Below are 22,327 nucleotides of genomic sequence, written 5' to 3'. Positions count from 1 at the left end.
GATTCTAGAATAGTCTCCCAATATCTTTACGAGGGCCGTAATTGGATAGAGGAAACCAGTTTACCCCACTCGGACGTGTTTTCCCCAAATCAAGGGTAAGTACCATTACAACGTTTTTTTTTGTATGATCATTCGTTAAACGGATGATTGGGTATTGGTTTATAGCAATTATTAATCTTCGATAAATATTATTTAACAGATATAAAGTAGCGGGGTCATGAGAGAGCGTCATGACGTATGACGTATGACGTATGCCGCCACGACGTCCGATCCGTTTATACTCCGGTTGATTTTTCACATTAAAACGGAACTTTAGTATTTATACGTCTACAATGTAAATAAATATCAACACTGATCTGAAAAACATGGCTCAATGGTAAACTGATTTAAATTTTATACGAAAAAAAGCCGTGCATATTTTCCATATATGCTTTTTAATAAAAATGTGATATTTTCGTTTAGTGTGCGGATAATTTATCTTCACTCATAATTGAATATGACAGACGGTAGTCGATATATTTTAAATTCTGCATTCTATGTGTAAGCTTTATTCGAGTATTTTTTAAATTGTAACTTTATATGTCTGTGAGTAAAATAAATTCTATCAAAAACAACCAGTAATGACCACAATAGTACACCTTCTTTTTTTACAAACATGTACTAATTGAATTTTATATTTACCGAATTCAATTTAAATATCAAATATTACTTTGATTTTTCTATGATTTTTTTACTTCGTTCTTATATACTTACTATTGATATATAAGTACCAGTACTTGTTCAGATTTTATCGTTTAAATAAAGAGCGGAGTTATTACGGTCACTTTAATTTAGATATACAATTAATTAACCTTTATACATCCCATTTAGAGTTTAAAATAAATAAACATTATTGTAATGTTCATCAACACATTTCGTATAATTCTATAACAACGCGAATACATTAAAAATATATTAATGGCATATAATTATCGATACAAAAACTACTAAATGGCTCCTGTAATGAAAGTTGTGGTTTTTGTTAGAAATATCCGCATTTTATGTTTAAATTTAGCATAATGTTACATACTAATGTTGTTAATTGTTATTACTTCGAAGATGCATTTTTAAATAGTGATTTTTTTTAACGCAGCTGTATCCTATGGACCATATATGGCCTGCAGATGGTTTTATGTAACTGTAACGTTATGTTCCAGTGCTCGGGATGATTATGAAATATTTGAAAACAATTAAAAAATAACTTATGATCTGATAGATTGATAGCTGGAATATTTTTTATTGCATACTTGCTACCCGACCTGGCTTCGTACGAACGTTTATATTGAAGGACAAACGTACTAAAGTTGTTTGGGTCGAGAACCTTTGAGCTTATGCTGAATAAGTTACGAGTTTCATCATAATCGGATGAATTGTGTACGATACACAAAAAGGACAGACACACAAATAAACTTTTATATTTAATCATTCATATTGTAAAGTGTGTTCATATCTTTATGCAGTTAATTCACAGAAAGATAAGATTAATTTTATATTAAGATGATAGTTCATCTTGGGTCAAAATGTTTAACTACTCAATTTAACCATATAGAGTTTGTAATTGGTAAAACCTGAAATGCCACTGTTAGGCATACTTAAAACTTTTGAAGAGTAATTCATAAATACAATTCCTAATTTTGAATTAAATGAAGGAGATGTCTATAAAAATTTATAATTACTTTGTTCTGTGTAAGGCATTTTTAAGTTTTCATTAAGAAATAACTAAAATAACTTATAAAAATTAGCATAAATATGAGAAAGAAAAAATTTAAGGATATTTAAAGATGGACAACTACTGGATATAGTAAGAAAAAGCGCGTTATAGCTTTCGCTACTTTAAGTTACTATTGACATAAACTATTTCCGTTCAAAAAAGTTTATTAAAACATTGTTTAAACGTTAATAGGTAGACTACATTTTATGAAGTAATATAACAGTCTATAAATATCCTACGGCGAGGTAAAGGTATCCTTGAGGTGAAGTCTTGGAGTTAATTCCATTACGCCGTCATTAAGGTTGGGACACACGTGGCAGAATTTTAGCCAACTCTTGTATTCATCGTGACGTTTTCCCTCGTCAGCGAGTACGAGATAGATGGACGGGTAAAAAGGCCATAGCCTCACAAATATTAACCATATCTTACTGGTAAATCTTGGCACCTAAGATGTAATTTGCCTGTAGCTGTAACGACTCGCTAATATACAATACACAGAAAATAATAATAAGGATTGTTATTTAGCGGTAGAATATCTGATGAGTGGGTTGCACAAAGCCCTTTAGAAATTAACACAATTTAATGTTATCTATTTAAATGTTTCTTAAAATTCAATAAAATACACATACTTATTAACAATGATTGCTGTTTAACTTAAGTAGGTAATGAGAATTGTTCAAAATTTTTGAGACTTGTTTATATTCATTTTAACGTATCCGCATAAGGTATTGTTATACTATTGCAGTATATAGATATAAATAGTAATAAAAATAATATAGTATTATATTTTAATAGTATTGAATAGCAGTTCATAGCTTACTAAGTGGAACAAAAGCCTTAAACAAGACGACTAGCTCCTCCAGTCTAGATGACAAGATAAAAACTTTAAGTGCACCTTAAGTTGTAATTGATGGTCATCATTATGTAATGACTTCGCAAAAATATGACTGAAAGTATGTTCTTTTGTTTGTTAAGACTACACTCGAAACTACTTTAATAGACGGTTTTTACATGTATAGTATTGCTAGTAGATTCAAGTACGTCGGTTTTCCGTTCTGCATAATTAATTTCTATATGAAAATAAAGCAATTAACTTTAAACATTAAAATTCGTAATTATGTGAAATTGACGTAGCTTTAAGTGTATAAATTATTTGTTGATTTTTGTGGAGGATATATTAAAGTTATTATATATGTGAGTAATAATATTGATCCTAGGTGTAGTGGCGTACTTGGAAGATACAATACCACAAAATTTTCAAATGCTTAATGTATAATTCATCCCCTTTCATTTGTTAAGTACCTTAATGAACAATCAATAAATAAGTATTATAATATTTACTCTTTTCTTGTACAATAAAGCCTTACCCGAAATCTTACCCCATTGAACCATCGAAAACAATTATTACATTAAAAAATATATTTTAACTAGTTGCTTCGCTTGCGTTTTAGGGAGTGGGTTGTCACGTGTTAGGCAAAAAAAGTAGCCATATTTCGTCAAATTTGGTTCATTGGTTTGGCAGTGAAAGAGCGACAGGACAGACAGACAGACAAACACATTTATAACATTAATAATATAGATTTTTATTTTGTACAATTAAAGTTGCTACGTTATATCAAACTCAACTACACTTAACTAATTAAGTGAGCAGTTAAGTATTATAGATGACACATATAACTTATTAAGTTAGCAGTTGTTGATTGAATTATTCAGTAGAGTTAAACCCACCTTTAACGCAATTTAATTTTCATTCTGTAATAAAGTACGAGAAAGAAAGAAAAAAAAATACTTAAAATGAAAGTTATATACACATTAATTGATTCTATTTAATTTAAAAAATGCTTTAAGCAAACTCTTGCAGAAAACCTTTACAAGGAAAAAGATAGTAAATAATCTACAGGGCATTTTTTGTAGGTAGGTATATAGTGTACCTAAAATTAAAAACATACTTATACATATACATAAATATAACCAATTGAGTATTACATATAATTTTTTAATTGGCGGATGTATTATAGATAATATAGCGATTAAGAGATAAAATATGTATCTGTACGTGGCACAATGATTAATGTAACAATTGTTTCCTTTGTATTGATATAAAACTATGTTTATATGTTATATTGGGACAAGTATAAGTTATATGTTTTAATAAGTGGTTCCTGACAATATATTAAACAAATAAGTTTTTGAAATAAAAATAATTATAACTTTAAATATATTTTTTTATATTTTATAATAATGAATGCTTAAAAATTATGCGTGTGTGTTATTTAACTAGTTATAATTTGATTGAAATTTATAAAATACATGGATACAATACGTTTGTCTATATATATGCTATCAATAGCTGTCTGTCTAGTCTTGCAAATTAAACATTCGACTCTGTATTTAATGAAATATTTTATGACTAATTGAAATCTAAAATAAAAAACGGAATAGACATACATAAATATACAAGTTTGATCTGAATTATTGGTTAATTTATTTAAAAAAAAAAATCTTTAATTACGCGCTTATTATACTTATTTATAGTAATAAATCTTTCTACTTAAATAACATAAATAAATCTACTTATATATATAAATAAAAGCGAAATACCGTTCACTGATTCATCAAGAAATCTCAGAAACGTTAGCACCTACAAACTTGAAATTTGGCAGGTTATAGGGTGTAGAGATCTGCTAAGAACAGATTTTACAATACTCCTAAGGGGTTTGGGTACCCTAAGAGGGTTAAACGGGAGTTGGATGTTTGCGTTTTATAAATTTCGCGCGGGTGAAGCCGCAGGTTCAGCCAGAATTGTATAAAGATAATAAATAGACGTTATATATTTTAAAAATCACAATCGTTAAGAGATAAACTTGTTATTTATTTGAAAAGCAATAAAAACTAACGAATCGTGTTTCAAGTATGTATATATTTATTTGCGATTTAGATTTTATAATAACTGACCCCTAAACCACCAGTGAGAGGCTAATCTCAACAAATCCGTATCTAAATCCTCGGACAGCGGTGATGGATGTCGATATGAAAATATCAAAATATCTATATTCTCCCCAATTCACCGTCCGTATCTTATCACTTAACACGGAACACGTATTTCGTGTTACATGAACACGTGGCTTAATAACATTTTTATAAAGGCAGTGCTGATTGTACTGTTAATGTTACCACTTATTTCGTATTTTATCATATAATTTTTCTACTTAAACGAAAATGTTTAACGTATGCTATTTCGTTACGATATTCAATTTTTTTTTTTGATAATGTAGCGGTCCGCTCTCAGATGATGACATCGTGTTATTTATAAGGACTGTTTAACTTTTGTTCCAAATCGGACTGATAGTGCCTTTAGGTATTTCGAACAATCTTCAACTCCGTAAGATTAACAACCCGCTCCGCAGTTTCACCCGAATAAAACGTTACCTAACTCGGTCTTTACAAATAGTTCTGGTCTGGTTATTCAATAGATCATAAAAAGTATTTCTTTATACAAAATTATCTACAAATGTATGTAACGGTATGTTGTGTATTATAAGAAAACTATGAACAGTTAAAAAAAAATTTACATTTCATGACCAATATTGTACATATAGACATAAAGCGAAGTATACAAACAAACATACAAATATTTAATTGATAACTTCAATTTTTTACGACTCACCGAATACTCACTACAGCGTTATGACTTAAATCATAGGCTCATTTATGATAGAGAAATCTCCTAAATTACCAGTTAAAACCGGTTTCAGATTAGATTTTCGTAACAATGAAATGAACCGAAAGCGATTATCGTTGTTATATTGGCGAGTGACAATCTTATCAACACAAGGCCGTGTAAACTAACGCTTTAACACACATTCACGTAATTTTAGAAGGATATTAAACTTTTAGCTGTTTTATAAAATTCTAAGACTAAATCGACTTGAACTACGTAACGTATGCAATGACTTCTTTGATTTGTTCGTCAAATATTTTCTGCATCGACTAGCACTAAAATATACGTACGTCATTTAATTTACATCATTTTTTGTGCTTGCAACAGCTCCTTGCGATAAGATACAAACTGAGTAAAATAAAGACTTTCTTCGTGAAAAAAATAATCTTCCAACTTTTATGGTAATCGGTTTAGGGTACCAAAAATTAATCTCAACATATCCATTTTTATATACATATATTGTATAGACATCACAAACCGTCCAGTCCTTTAAGTATGGTTGACAAAACAACATACGTATAAACTATTTATAATTCTTGTGGGACTTTTTTAGCGGTAGGTACTCTATTTTTAAGGTTCCGAAACTAGGAATAAAAAAACCAAATAGGATAATTGTCCATCAAGATACATTCCATAGGAACCGCTGCAAGTTTTAACTTGAAATGAATATTAATTTAAATTAAGGTCAACCGTTCCATACTTTGTAAGTGCAATAAAAATATATGGCGAATATTGACATATTTTCTGTGACGTGACTCATATATATAAAGCGTGACATTTACCAAATTAGGTAATTCCCCTTAAATTTTTACTCATTTTTTTTTACTGTAACAAGTGTAGACAATAGCAATAAAATTTCAGTAATTATAAAACTATATTGTTTTTGAATTAAATTGCAATTAAAAAAACACTTCCATGTACGGAACTCCCGAGTAAAAAGCGACAATTCCAACTTTTTTTTTAAGTAATAACAAAATCGTCCTATCGACTTGTAGTTTTCTACTGGCTCTTTGTAAACTAATCATGTTACGAATAATTAAATAGATAAATATAAAAGATTATGTGTAAACTATTTAATGTTATCACTATTTAATGAAAACAAAATTATCATAATTAGTATTATATCAATTAATTTAAGTTCAGTATAATTTGAAACATTAAAACGAAATGGTACATTTTTTTTTTTCGAACGGATCTTTAAACTTTATAAAGAAGAAAAAATTTAAACAAATAAAAAAAATACAATAAATGTTATAATTGTTTAACGTTACAAGATAATGTGACGCAATCGTCTACACAAGTCGATGCTGAGAATGTTACCTGAACACTTTTCAGTAGCCAACATATGCAGAAAGGACAACGATAATTTTAACCCAATTAATTACACAGAACACGACGTAAAAACAAAAACATTGGCTCAACTTTAATTTTATAATAGCAATATCATATAAGTTACACATATAATAAGGGCCTAATTAAAAATCAAATGCCACCCATCCGAGCCACGGGCAGCTAACATAACTAACATGATTTGGCCAATTTTCCCCGAACCGTCATTATCGATTAAAAGAAATCACTAACCCGCAATGTAACATTACAAGTTAAAGTGAAGTGCCCAATGTTAATTGGTATCGATAATGGGTATCGACGTTCCCGGTACCTAATTACATGTTCCTAATAACGTAAGACATATGTAATCACTCGCAATAACAGAAGCAGTATTTGGACTTGTTTGAAAAACTGGTCAAATTTTACTTTGTTTTTATTTAGACTTAGTATTATTGAAAGATGTTTATCGTGTGCCCGTATAAGATACGAATTATTTCAAATCACTATGTAAAGCGCGCCTTGAACCCGAATGATGATATATCGCTTTTATAATAAGAAACGCTGAATTTCGTACGCGAATAAGCAATAAAATGTAACGATTTTTTATTAAATTACAACGCTAAGTGTTGTACTAAGCGGCATTATTGATGACCATATTACAGCTTTGTCACATAATCGTTTGTCACTGTCTAACATATGCGATACTTTATTGTGTGAGAGAGACAATGTATCGATTTATTCAACACATTATTTCGCATTTAAATAACATAATGGTGTCAACGTGGAATGATTATCGCTTTTATTTTCAAATTTTATTGTTTTTTTATTTATTAAATGTAATATTAGTTAAATACATTGCTATATATATCTTATTCTAAGTTGGTAGACTGTTTCTAGTATAATAATTTAAGCTGATTCTTCTTAGTTACATGATTATCGTAATACCGAATTACCACTTTTAAAAATATACTTTGATTATTTCCATGGCTAAAAAGACTGTCAAAGTTGTTAACGCGCCGAAAAAAATAGTAGCCAACCGTTGGCCTAGTACACGAACACACGTAAAGTGGTAAGTAGTAGTATGACAGTTGACGATTGTCAAACGTAGCAGTCACGCACACCAAGATAATAAAGTTGATTCATTTGTTTTAGTTCTTTTGTCGACACATAAATAATCTGAGAATTAATATATAAACAAAATTAATATTTGATTTTGTTCGTATTCTATGAGTTCAGAGAGTATGATTGTATCGGAACATTAAACAGTTGTTGGTACTTACGTGAAGGTTGTTGGCACAGTATCATCAATGTACATACAATAGGTGACGAGCGAGTCGTATATTGTTTAAAGGAAAGGATAGTTAATTGTTTAAAAGAAAATTTTAATGGACATTGCAACGTACACCTGGATGAGGTGTTACTATCTAAACTGGTGCTTGAATATACAACCAAAAAGTAAGCCTAATGAGATATAAATTATAATATGTACCTATTATGTGTGTAGTTAATGAAGATATAATAAGATTTACCGTTTATAAATTAAATAAAAAACATAAAATTAATAATTAAAAATTATGATATTTAATAAAAAAACGACCCATTACGGTATTAAATTTCACGACCGATATCGATACCAAACGATTTAATTCCAAATTTAAAATCACAACCCGTATATAAGAAGTCGTTGTTTAAAATTAATTATTTCAATATTCTCAATGTATTTGTGTTTGAACTACCTGCGTTTGTGTACAAATAATTGACTTTTCAATTTCGTGTCTTTTAATATAAGTTCAGTGTTGCCTGTGGTGTAATAAATGGTGATACTAACAAGTCCAGTTCTGAGAAAGGACGGTCCTTCGGCCTTTTTTTTATTTTCGAGTTTCGGTCACGAGTTTCGAAGATAAATAGTGGAAGTAGTTAGTGACGTCATGCTATATGAATTTTGCAGATTTTCGACATTCAATAATTTTCATTGTATTTTGGCGATTATATTATGTCTTTTTTTCTGTTAACTTAAAAAAAAACATTATTATTCGAATACTATTAAATAACATTGTATCTTATGTTTTTACTAAAAATAGCATAATAGAAGTGATGTGACTTATACGGCAAGATAATGATAAAATAAAAAGTGGATGGGCTGTTTGAAGGATAAAGTGTGCAAGAAATCAGTAATTGAGGATATTTATAGAGTTTTAAATGAATAGAAAAGGAAAACAGATTGTAGCAACCCTAGATAAACAGAAGGGTAAGCGCTGAAAACTTATAAAGAGAACAAAATACAAGGTCAATTTAACTTTAACGACATCATTATAAATATAATTGGCATACACAGAAAAAAAGACTGGAATCGAATTTTAAATTAAATATATTTCATTGTACTACAATAATTATAAAAGAATTCGATTCCATTTTTAAAATGAGAACGATGTTAGTGTTCGCAAAACCGTTTTAAAACGTATCAAGGCATCAGAATAGGTATACATGTTTGTGTTCACACGTAATTAGACCCCTCGCGTCTCATTAGCACTGTAGAGACGTAGCTTTCAACAGCTATCGGTCCTCGTCACACCTATGTATTTAATAGAGCGGTCTCTTTCTTCTAGTTGATTGAAGATCAGCCTAGCTGGTATTTGATTCCGTATTCCTGGCGAGCGATTGGCCTGAGTTTGCTTTATCTGTTTGTCTCGCTAGTTTGTACCATACTACATTTGGTATTTCATGTTTATATTTATAATGTAGACGTATTTGGATACTTGATATTTATAATATAAAATATTTGATATATACTGCTAACTTGAGATTCGCCAAAAAATATAAAATAATAAGAATTCTTCTAGTTTTTAAATTGCAAATAGTACATACATGATGTACTTCCGAAGATTTGTCCAATAAGAAAGCAAATTTATAATTATTATTTATTTTTTTGCTACCTACAGTTAGCAAAAAAATAATAAATCAAACAAAATTTCATTGAAAACAGAATTATCGACAAGAACGCGTATCTAAGAATAATTTAAAAATACTCGTAATAAATTGATTAAATACATATTACTCTTAACTAAAACTTATTTTTGATAGGGACGAAAATTCCTTAATACAATCACTTCGGTTGCGAATCGTTCTAAAATCCAACCTAAATACCAAGATGTTATCTTAACATTCGTAACCAACAATCGCCCACCTTCAAAATGACACTAAAATACTAAAATTTTCCCATTAGAGCACGTCCAGCGAATTTCAATAAACTGAACGACGGTAATTTACAGTTATTATCCTCGCTGACCCCGCAAAACACCCACCGTAGCCGGGCCAGGTCACAAAAGAAAAAAAACAACAAAAGAAAAAATAAAACAAAATCTGGTATGACCAGAAAAAATAACCAATTATCCAAACAACTCGCATTCTTATTCCATTACTTTAAAATTCAATTTAGAATACCGCAGATGTTCGGAGTTAGGGAGCGCCACTCCGCAAAAGGAGCTTTATTTCAGAAGCGAGAAAGCACAAAGTGAATTATGGAAATAACAAACCCTTAAACACGAACAATTTTAAGCTATAATGTGTTGAGAACAAGGTCGTAAATCGGGTCGGTGTGATTGTTTTTTTATAAAAAAGGACCGATCTCGTTTGGCGGGCGTACCTGCGCTTGCGCAGACGTACTGTATTTATGGCGCCTCCGATTCAACACGTGGTACACGGCATCGGTATTAAAAACCTTGTTAAGTGTAACTGTTCGTTTCCCTTCATTAGTTTTTGGAGTCAACGTGTTTTGGGTAATAAAATGTTTGTCTATGGTTACAAGGACAAATTGATTTCTCGACCCTTTACTCGGAGATATTCCATTACCGATATTTATTTTTGTTTAAATGAAAGTTATGTATTTAATAAAATTAAGATTTCTCATCAAGGAAGTATTTATATTGTTACCTTAAGACAATTGAAAAAAAAAGTATAAACAAATATGTATCTTAAAGTATTATTACTTTACTTTTTCGAGTCCTTAGCGATTTCAGTAAATGAGATATCATTAAGTTCGCGGCAGTTATGATAAGAAGTTATAAATTGCATTGTGACACGAAACTTATATGGCAGTAGGTAGCTGTTTTCGTTAAATGGAATTTTATAATTGTAAAAAAAAATGTTAACCCTTTGTACCGTCATGATGCCATTCTAGTAAAACAAAATCAAAATTTGGGATATAATGAACTCATTCGATCTGAAGCGAGTCAGTTCGTTTTTCACGTTTCACTTCTTCTTAATACCTTGTTCATTATTTCGATATTATTCTCGAAGCTCGGGACTCATTTGAAGACTAATACATCAATACAGACAGGTTAACGTGTAATTAAGAATATACTCTGAAACTTCTCAAGGCTGGACAGCCGATAAATCATCCGTCGAATGTTGCTCGTTTCCGGTATATGGATTTTTTGCGTTTTCATCAGGTTAATGGCGGGTAAAACTATTAGTAGTCTATGACATATAAGGAGGTGTAATTAACTAGGTTCTCGGTTATCTACAGATACGGTCGGACGCTGTTTCGAACTGTAGGTATTTCTCGAGAATACTTTTACTTGTGTCGAATAGACCAATACACTATAACAGAGAATTTCATATAAATAACACACTACATATTATATAGAATTACTCAAATTCCGTATTACAATGACATTACAGTTACCTCTAAATAAAAACATAAAGATTTATAAAAAAATATTTTCAAACTTTCTAAATAAATAAAACATAACCAAAAAAAAGATTCTCGAGTTACAGACAAATGAATAACAATGAAAGAAACAAATTCAAGACACTTCTAACACAAGTAACAGCAGATAATAATGTATTGTTTAAAAAAAATATTCGAACAATTGTCCCCACGATCGCCACTTCAACACCGGATGGGTCTACCTTGTTCTGTTTACCTTTATTTTGCTTGAAATTCACAAAAAGTACGAGACGATGCTGAGATAAGACGGTTCAAGAGATATGAATCATATAGACAGGGCAAAAAATGTATTCCGTAAATGTAAACCTTTTCCGTCATCAATTTTAATCTGTGATAAAATTTTTAAACTGTCATATTTAGTGTCAATAGTGGTTATTTTAATGTAGGTTACTTTTTAACCAACTTTAAAAAGGTGGACATCAATTGGAATGTCTTTTTTTATGTTACCTAAGAAATCCTTCGTTTATTAACTGGTTGGAAAATTGTTTTTTTTTTGGAACACGGTCCGTTTTTTCCCTTTCAAATATAAAAGAAAAAAAAATATATGCCGGTTTTTTTCTGTTATAATGTTTGATAATATAGAAAAATTAAATATAAGTACCAGAGTATATGTATTTAAATATTATATAAAACAAACACGAGTAGCAAAACTTTAATATTTGAAATATTAGTAGTATTATTTATATAAAAATAAATAAGCTCTTGCCTGTTTAAACGCCATGTCTAAACATATACATGTCAGTGAACACGAGTACCCAAATATTATGCTTTTGAAAGATAGCCAGGACATGCGCAAGCGCTGCAGATAAGATGTGCGTTAGGTGAAAAAAGGTTATTTCATTCAAAACTCAACCTTATTTATAAATGGTTAAGAGTCATCGCTCTACATTAGTCAAGGTTGTATTAAGATTACGGTTGAAAAAGACATGTCCTTCTTAATCACGGACTCAGAAGGATTTAGATAAAAATTTCAAGGGTTGCCAAGAATTGTTTTTTTTTTCTTTTTCTTTTAATAATTTATGTGTATTTTTCTTCTTAAAAAGGCAAAGGTTTAAAAAATATTATTCGTTTATATGGCATATAAATTACAATAGTCAGGTATTGTTATAAAAACCACCGTAAATAAACTTTTATATGTTAAATAATGTAAGGAAAAATTCACCAGCCCATAAGGAGGACATTGAAAAGTAATAATATATGTTATAAAAAACATTTGATATAATATTCTTTTTTTAAACCAAAATCTAATTTATTTATCATATATAATAATCTAATAGTACTATAAATATGAAGAGTTTGTTTATGAACACACTAATCTCAGCAATAATTATCAATCTGATTTAAAAAACATATTTTCCTGTTAGATAGCCTATTTATTGAGAAGCTTGATTATATAACGCAACGGCCCACGGCGCGGATTATCTATTTAATTATAAATTTAAACGAATAAGTCGTAATCGTCGTTAACTATTTTTTAAAAGTATAGATTTATTTCTAAAAAACACGCAAGTTTATTATACAAATGCTAATAATTATAGGTGCATATTTTAGCTTGAATCTTTATATCATATTCTTGTGGAGTAATATTTTATACAATTATAATTAATCGTTTTTATATTGCTTGTTTCTCGTTATAAAATATAATAGAATCGTCTTGTTTAATATGTTTATGTTACTGTAAAAGCTCGAACTACGGTAAATCTTAAGATTTTCCAGTAAATCCTAAGATTTACCGATTATGAATGGTAAATGTCCATAAAACTTTGAGATTCGAACTTTTTCCATCATTCACTTTGTGAATCTTAGGATTTACATGTTAGGTTAGGTTGGAATGGTAAAAGTCAAGTCGTCCCTTTATAATAAATATTTACATTTACCAACTCATGTCGTTAAATCTTAGATTTTACTGGAAAATCTTAAGATTTTTACCTTAGTTCGAGCTTTTACAGTAACATATTTATTTATATTTGGTGACACTGAGGTTTATGAAAACTTACTTATTACTTTTAATACTTCGTATGACTATGTCCGATATGTCCGATTTAAATGGTGAGTGTGTCAATTAAAGACAAGAGTATCATCTTAGTTTCCGTGGTAGTGTTGAAGATGTATGAAATAATTGATATTTCTTAAAGATTCCAATTGGGCCCATTTGCCCGTCATTATAAGAACAAGATATTAACATAAAAATTACTTAAAATTCCAATGATTATCTAAATCAACGAAAAAGCTGGTACAAATGCGTTTTATTTAAACACTTAACTGAATTATCCTTCTAGACTGACATAGTTAAAACAAGAGAACATCAAAAATAAAAAGAATACAAAATTTGAGTCGGTGCTGGAGTTTTTGTCACAAATTAGACGTGAGGGTTTCTTGTTCTTGAGAGTCCACTTTCCCTCTGCACATGGCATGCATTGCACTTGAATTTTTTGGGCTTTTTAAAAACGAAAACGATAAAAAGCAAGCGTCTTTAGTTTTTACTCAGAGCGAGAGTTATTAGTGTTGGAGATTTTAATTCGTTAACAATTACGATTTTTTTGTAATAGAGTTAAGTGTTTTATTTTGTAATAAAAGTAAAAAAATGTATGTAACATATCTCTTTAACATTCGTATAGATATATACGAATGTAAAAAAAGTCAAATTTGTTTGTTTCTTTGTAGGGGGAAATAAGGAACAAATTCTACAAAAAAAAATTGTAAATTTTATTAATATCATTTAATTTTTCTATAAATATTTTGCACCCGTGCGAAGTCTGGGCGTTTTGCTAGTATCCTATAGCAACAAAATATGACGCGTGCATTCTATTGTATATGTATTTTTAAACCATTTTAAATGATGTCATGTAAAGCTAATGAATGTAGAAATAAAGTCAGTATGTAGTTACTTATTTTCACCAATTAAATTACGTAAATATTTTAATTAAATACAATTAACTTATATAATGGCTTAAATCACCGAATATTACTTGTAACTCCACGCTATTTATACAATCTTTTTGTTATTAATTAATGTTTAATGAGAGTATAATTTATATCTAATTTATTTGATTTCACCAGTCATTTGAGTGCTTACGTATAATATGTCAAATTTATGCCATCTTTATGCCAAAACATTTTTTTTAAATCTTTTTTTGAATACAGTGATTGTAAACGGATTTAACTATCCTGATAACGATCACAGAAAACTATTCGGGACGGCTGTTAAAAATAATTAATACGAAAAATTTAAATCCTATCAAAATTGTAATCAATATATGTACTCTATCAATTATAAAAACCGATGTAAAAGTTATTTATTTATTTAATATAATGACACTGAGAAATAATTAACCATACTTTCATTGTCGATGCGCCACCAACCAACCAAGGTTATATGTTCCTAGTGCTTGTTATATTGAGTTATACTGACTCTTACTCAGAGTTAGTGAGAGTCAATGTTGCCGTTTGGTGGTAGAATATGTGTGTGGTACTTCGACTTACACAAAGCCATACCACCGAGTAAATATTTTCGTGATATTTACATTAACAGAATCCGTATTTATAGGTTTTCCTTCCAATCCACTCAGCCGTATCGTTACCCGCAAATAATTAAAACCATTTCATTTAAAGAGAATACATAAAAAGAATCCAGTCGAGTACTACCGAAATGTAACAATAGAGGCAAAGCAAACAAAATAATCCTTTATAGGAACGAGAGAAATCTCGTCTGACGTTCGTTAGGGTGCATGACTGGCAATCCGATCGTAGCTACAGATGAAGTATCTTTGGATACGGCTGTTGATTTGAAACACTGTTATATAATCGTATATTTATACTCTTATATACAGGGAGGTCTTTTTAATTTATTTGGTTTTTGTACACTTTTCTATGTTTTATATTTATGAAATGTTATACAGTAAGGCATAACGTAATATATGGCATACCTTGTGTAGGTGCTCAATTGACAGATTAGTATGATAATACCTAAAAAAGCAAGGAGTTGAAATTATAGGCATATAAAAAATGAGCAGTACTTTGTAACTACAATCTTTAATGAAAATTCAGAGTTCTTATTACTGGGTATCTCGATGGTTATTCTTATGTATTGAATTTATTAAAATGTATAATATCTATGTCTAGCCAGTAGCAATATACCAGTAATACTTAAATATTGTTTTAATCAAATCTGAAAATTCGGGCCAATTGATGCCTAAAATATACATATTTTCCTGATAAAAGTGTTAAAAAGTGAAAATTACATAAAAAAATATATTTTTATTGCAAATAGATACCACCTTTATATTAAATAGATACCACCTCTAAAACTTTTAAATTCTTTTATAAGTTCATGTATTTGTAATCATCCGAGTGACTAATGCACAAGATGCATTATATATACCTTCGTAATAATCTTTATCAACATACGAACATAGTCGCTTCTAAAAAAACGATTTGATAACAGGATATGGATTATCTTCTAAATAACATTATATATAATCTTTGGATGGATGGATGTTTGTTACTCAGAGTTGAATGAATCTGAATTAAATTTGGCATAGATAGATTATAGTCTGGATTAACACATAGGTTACTATATAAGAATGTATTATTGACTGATGACTGAAAGGTTAAACTCTTGTGCGTTCTTTCAAATGTTTCTATTTAACCATTTTTTAGATTTATAACTATATTTAGTTATAATATGTTTTTTTGCCCAGGTGATCGAAATTGCGATTCAACGGTTAGCATCCTTGCTAACATTTCACGCGGTCAAGATTGATACAATTACTATTTTTATATATTAATATTTGTATATATTTAAGGACTTAATTTTAGTGATTCTTATGTAAACAAAACCCATTTGTTTCTTATCTATTGTTATAATATTAATTTTATTTACCTTTTTATATAAATTTTGGTATCGACAATTTGTACAGTTGGTATAATAAGTTAAATAAACTTATTAGACTTTGTAAATCGTTCATAATGTTCTATTTCAATCGGTTTAGAATATAAGTGTAATTTAATAAAATTACTTCCGAACCATCTTGCATAACGTACCTCCTTTAATAGTAGTATGTATATTTTATAGTCTGTTAAGTGATCTAGAGATGTAACGTTAGGATGTAAAATGTTCTAAGTCTAATTCAATGTAAAGAAAGTAGTTAGTTCAGGCAGATAGCCAGGTAGCCGAATCCGATGGTCAAACAGTAGAATTCTTACGAACAAACAGGATTATTTGCTCACGCTACCGGTGTTGCCACACACGTGTGTACGAACAAATATTCCCCTTTCTAAAGATTTTTGAGAGTATCGTCAGCAAAACTATGATTTCTCAGATTCCAATATTCACAAATATTACAATGAACATTTGTCTTATCAAAGAAATAATAAATATTATATAAATTTTGTAAATTGTTCATTCATTCATTCATTCAATTTAACAGGTTTTAAGAGCAAAGGGAACGAAGACACGACTTGAGAATTATCGTGCCAAATCAGTTAACCAGACAGTTTCTAATCGAAGAAACAAAATAATTATCAGTTCCATAACTTCTTTGAGTTATACGATTAATTTAATCAAAAAACGTTCCTCATCAAACCATCCACTAGGCATATGTATCATTTATAATTTAAACAAATTTAAATAAAAAGAGGTCGTGAAATCTTTTCAAGTTTAACTAAGATATGATAATTATATTGTTTGCATGTTGCTGCTGACGTTACACCACCCGAGGCGTTTTTGTGTGGATCACGCGCTTTTATTTCCCAGTTAGTTCGACTTGTTAGCTCGACCACTTGTCAGCAGACCTCCCTCGAACTCACACATTGGTCCACCAAACCGTCGTACATCTGCTCATATTAAAATATTTGGTAAATTGTCTTAAGACTTTATAAGATGAGAAACTACTCATAATATGATAGTTTTTATTTTTTAGTATTGTTTTAAAATTATTTGATGACTATGAAACTTTTAATTGGGAATTCAATTCGAACAAATTGCATTTATATAGGATTCAGAAAACTGATTTCGTAACGCAGGAAGAAATAATTTACAAGTTTTTACAAGTCTCCTGTTTACCCACTAATGGGACATTTACAGGCCTTTAATATAATTTAAAATTACTTTACTATGTTATCTGTTGACTAATGTATGTACAACTACAAGTACTTGGGGTTACAGCTCCACTTATGGAGTTGTTTATCGTTAGTTTTCAACGAAACAATTTCCCCCCAAGACACAGCAAATCGACTCAATTATAGCAATATTCTTGGAGTAAATAGACATGACGTCAAATCACTTTCAGTATCAACATACGTATTACATATTAACGTAATTAAATACGATTTGTTAACTCGTAAGACACAGTGCCATTTCAGGATATCTGGATATCAAGACGAGAAGAAATAAGCATTCCAAAAGCCTTCAAAAACTTCCGAAATCCCTCCTAATATTATAAAGAGACATTACATTATTTGATCACCTAATGGTCTTCGCCCATATACACTGGTAACCTAAGAAGTATCGACCACTTCTTAAACGCAAAAACGCCACCCATTCGGGGTCTTGCTGCCGTATGACCTAAGTGCATTAAATTACACTGGTGCACTCATCCTCCAAATCGAAAACCAACTAAACAAAGTCATACTGTTCGACGTTCGAATAATTAGTTAATGGATCGTATCCAGACAGGCCTGACTAAGCCAAACCAAGAGTGATTATTGGCCGATGTATAAAATAAAATCTATGTTTCCATACCCTATTCCAATCGAAGATGATATCCCAAACAGATTTACATAATTCTTCCATATGACTTTCTTATAGCTGTGCTACATTACTTTTCATTAAATACTATACAACTTAACTACAAATATCCTAATTTATTTTACTTCCAAAGTTCCGATAACAACTTCGCTAATATTCAAAACGCATTATTTTTTTCGAATCCGTAATAAATATAGATTAATCAATATCTCGACAAAGTTATTGTTCATTTAACTTTTCTCCTCATGTGGTCCAACTTCGGATAATACGATGAGTGTTAGGTAAAATGATAACATATAAGACTATATTATATAAATAAATTCAAGGGAGAACTTAACAAGAATATTAAACGTATACAAACCCATCAAGTCATTAATAAAACTATTAATTCGTCCAACAATGCAACAATTTAAATCATATGATATAATGTTCCGCAATGTTAAATTGAAAATAAAATACGGCGCTATTCAGGGATTAATCTAGTCTAGAAGTGAAATACTGTCTAAGCGACAATCTTAGTACTAACGAGACGATACAGAAATTACAACTTTATTTTCTTCCCATAAGGTGCATTTTCAAATGCAGATAGTATTGTTTTGTTTTAGAGTACTTTTTATTTCTTTCCTTCAATACTTTTAAACCAGCATTCTGAGACGATTAAGTGGAATTCAAGATGGAATAATTATGAAATATGTTTAATTATTATGATCGGAGTTGTTATGTAGTAGGGGTTCTATTTTTATGGATCGTATTGTATTGTATATTACACAAAGTTTGTACGTGTTATCTACGAAGTAATTGTTGTTAAGTCAATTAAAAACAATAGTATTAAAATTCTTAAAGTTCATTAACATATTTCTAATAAACTTATATGGAACAGCATTGACATTCTTTGGCATAAAAGGTTAATGCGAATAGTTGAATAAAAAAAGTAAAAAAAAATGTCCCTCAACACACCCCAACTATTAGCGTAGCATTATCCGTAACTGGCAACACTAATCGCTCATTAACGAGTTCCGGCCGCACGCCTGGGGTTGCCCACTTACAAAACGATATGAATAAAATTGTGGGAATAATTGGGGTTTAAAGAGCACGTCCTACGACTATTATCGGATTTTTTAATTGCAACGCTTATTTAAACTTGCCTTCAAATTGTAACTATTATTACTTAAAAAAACTCGACTCATCCGCTAAACTTCACTACAAAAACTCTGGCTATGTTATAAAATCCAGTTAAAAACAATTAAAAATCGAAGTTGCGTTCCATTTACGAATTCTCTCTGATGATTGGCCGGGCAGTGATTCTCAGGGCAGTAATGGGTAATATTATATGGAATGAGCTTTTTACAGCTAAACCGATAGAAGGCCAGGACGGGTTCCGATTCCTTTTATACCCGTTTCATTTTATTGTGTTTAGTTCGCTTTTTATTTTATTATATTTTACCACACGTTTCGAATACTTTTATTTTTGGAGTTATTTAAGATTTCTTACACTTAAAACGAGAGAGTGTTTCACAGTTCGCTCGTGAAGTCCAAAGAATTAAAACTGAGCGGATTTTACTTTTGATTTTATTACTTGAGCTATCGGAACAATAAGCTGTAAACCAATTTCACAGAGGCGTAATGACTTTCCGAATGCGTCTCTCGACCTAATGGAGTTGACCGAGGTCGCCTTATAGAAAAAAAAAACCTATTATTTAAGAGCCACGGCAGTCCGACATAAAATTAAAAAGACAAATTATTGAACGTCTTCGTGGAAGTCAGCTTTTGTTATCTCACAAGTGTTTTTCGAGTGTTCTGTTTGTTTTCTACCCCGTTCTTACATTTACAATATCTCATCTTCTCTTCTCACTCTATCTTGTTAGTACACAGTGGGTTCGAAAAAGGCGTAACTCATGCTTCTACGCTTACAATAAACTGACACACACAGCTTTCATAACAAGGCATGATATTGTGGACTGAAATTATTTTTTAAATTTATCACGACGAATACGATAAAGGGCGTAACTGTTAGACCTTTCATACCGTGATATCGATTTATCGACGACGGAATAAGCATTTATTTTGCTTAATTGGCGCCTGCTTGGTACCTCGTTCATTTTGACACGGTTCGATATTTTTTTCTCTTCTTTATCGTCTAATGATTTGTTTGAATTTGGATTTAATGTTCAAAGATCTAAGGTTTATAATTGTTTGGACGTGGGATTATAATTTTGGAGAGCATTACCATAATGATGATCGGTCGTGTTTGACGGAGCAGGTGTGGTGTATATCGGTTTATTCTCAGTTTTTATGATAAAATCTCGTTATATTACAAGAACGGAACGCATCTCATAAGATTATGAGGTTATGCAAGCAATGGATACAATTTATTTAATTATACCTCATTTTTTAAATTGTTTAAATTGAATTATTCAATGAAAATAAAAATTGATTTAAAATGCATTTACACGTTTGAATATACTTGCGTTCAGTTATTATTATTTGTTTGGTAACAGCAGATTAAATTCCACTATAATATTGGTCTAATTTTGACTTAATATTTGAACTTATGCATAAACTAAGTGTAGTCATTTTTAATACGGTAAAACAGACGTAAAATAAAAAACTAAAACTAGTACATCATTTGATACGGAAACTATCTAAGGCCATTTATAGTCATTCAAATCATTGAGCTCTAATGGGCATAGCGAGATAGAACTTAAGAATTAAGAACAATAAGTAACTGTATGTAAATGGTCTAAGGCTGAGCAAAGGTCTATGCATAGAGAAGATTTGGAACTTATTCCACCATGCTTCACATATGCTGGTGGTAATACTTGTGGCAGAAATGTATGCAACACATGCACGATACGTTCTATGTTCTCACAATTCTTTCACCGCAAGGAATGAATTTATAAAAACTTAATAGCACAGGAAAATGTATTGAAGTCGTAATCTTCAGTTAAAGATTCACGTGTTCTCACCACTGGACACAAGGTCTGCTCGTGAGTTAAGTATTTAATAGATTATTTAAAATATTAAAAGCATGACAAATAGCGTCCATCCGTCATCACCGAAGCGAGCTTTCATCTAAGAATATACATTAACAGTTTTAATGGTCGTCGACGTAACTATCGAATATTAAAAATAGTTTTATCGATTTCGCAGCGTGAATCATAACGTTACATCCCAATGCGTAGTTTATTTATACAATGATCTAAATATAGGCACATACTAGCTTCCCGCTCTGACTGCCATATACATAGAATATACCATGTGATAGGTGACCTGGTAAGGTTATCCATAACATTGACACTGAGAATAATCAATTATAACGTTAAAGCAGGCAATTTGTAAATTTCATATAATTAGGCAGTATACCATCGAGCACTTTCGAAAATGAAAAAAAAAGAAACACCAAAAATTGCTATTTAACGTTATCTGACATATGGATGTATGAAAAAAAAACAAATACGTTACACGAATTGTGATAAAAATTATAAGTCAATTACAATATTCAATAATGATCTACGTTACAATGTTATCAATTACAATTAATAATTCTATTCATTGAAGTTACTATCGTAATGAATAACATTTCAACTTTAACCCAGTTTTAAATAGATTTTAATAAAGTAACAGTTCACTGTCTGTTATCTTAATTGTATCCTATTATTATTTTAATGAAATACGCATTAATTGTTTTAGGTCAACGAATGGAAACAAGTATTATTTTAAAACAATTGCCCTCACTTATGTTTTTAAATACTCATTACTCTCTTTCATCTTCCAAAAAACCTTTGTAATTAAGTATACAATTTAACTATTTTATTAAATTATTAAAACAAAATTTGGCAATACATGTATAGTTACAATGCTCAAGAAACGATTTCCGTATGCATCGTAGAATTGTCTACGTAATTCAAAAGAGTCCCAATGGACAATGTGACGTAAAAACTTATAGAAACGACTTTAACGACTAGTTACTCGTAACCCAAAAATTACGGTTACTGATGTTCAATAAAGATTCGTTAAAGAACTGGACGTTTGTAATCAAAGCATAAAATT

The 22,327-nt window shown here is 30.1% G+C and overlaps 1 protein-coding gene across 5 annotated transcripts in view; it reads right to left on the bottom strand.

The window, feature by feature from the left end:
* LOC125073652 (protein pangolin, isoforms A/H/I/S) overlaps window positions 1-22,327 on the bottom strand; it is a 147,845-nt gene that overhangs the window by 85,104 nt on the left and 40,414 nt on the right. The gene's annotated exons all lie outside the window — the stretch shown is intronic.

The sequence above is a fragment of the Vanessa atalanta genome, chromosome 25, assembly GCF_905147765.1.
Source record: "Vanessa atalanta chromosome 25, ilVanAtal1.2, whole genome shotgun sequence".
Taxonomy (NCBI): domain Eukaryota; kingdom Metazoa; phylum Arthropoda; class Insecta; order Lepidoptera; family Nymphalidae; genus Vanessa; species Vanessa atalanta.
The sequence above is the reverse complement of the archived record's forward strand: the minus strand, read 5'-3'. Positions and strand labels throughout refer to the sequence as shown.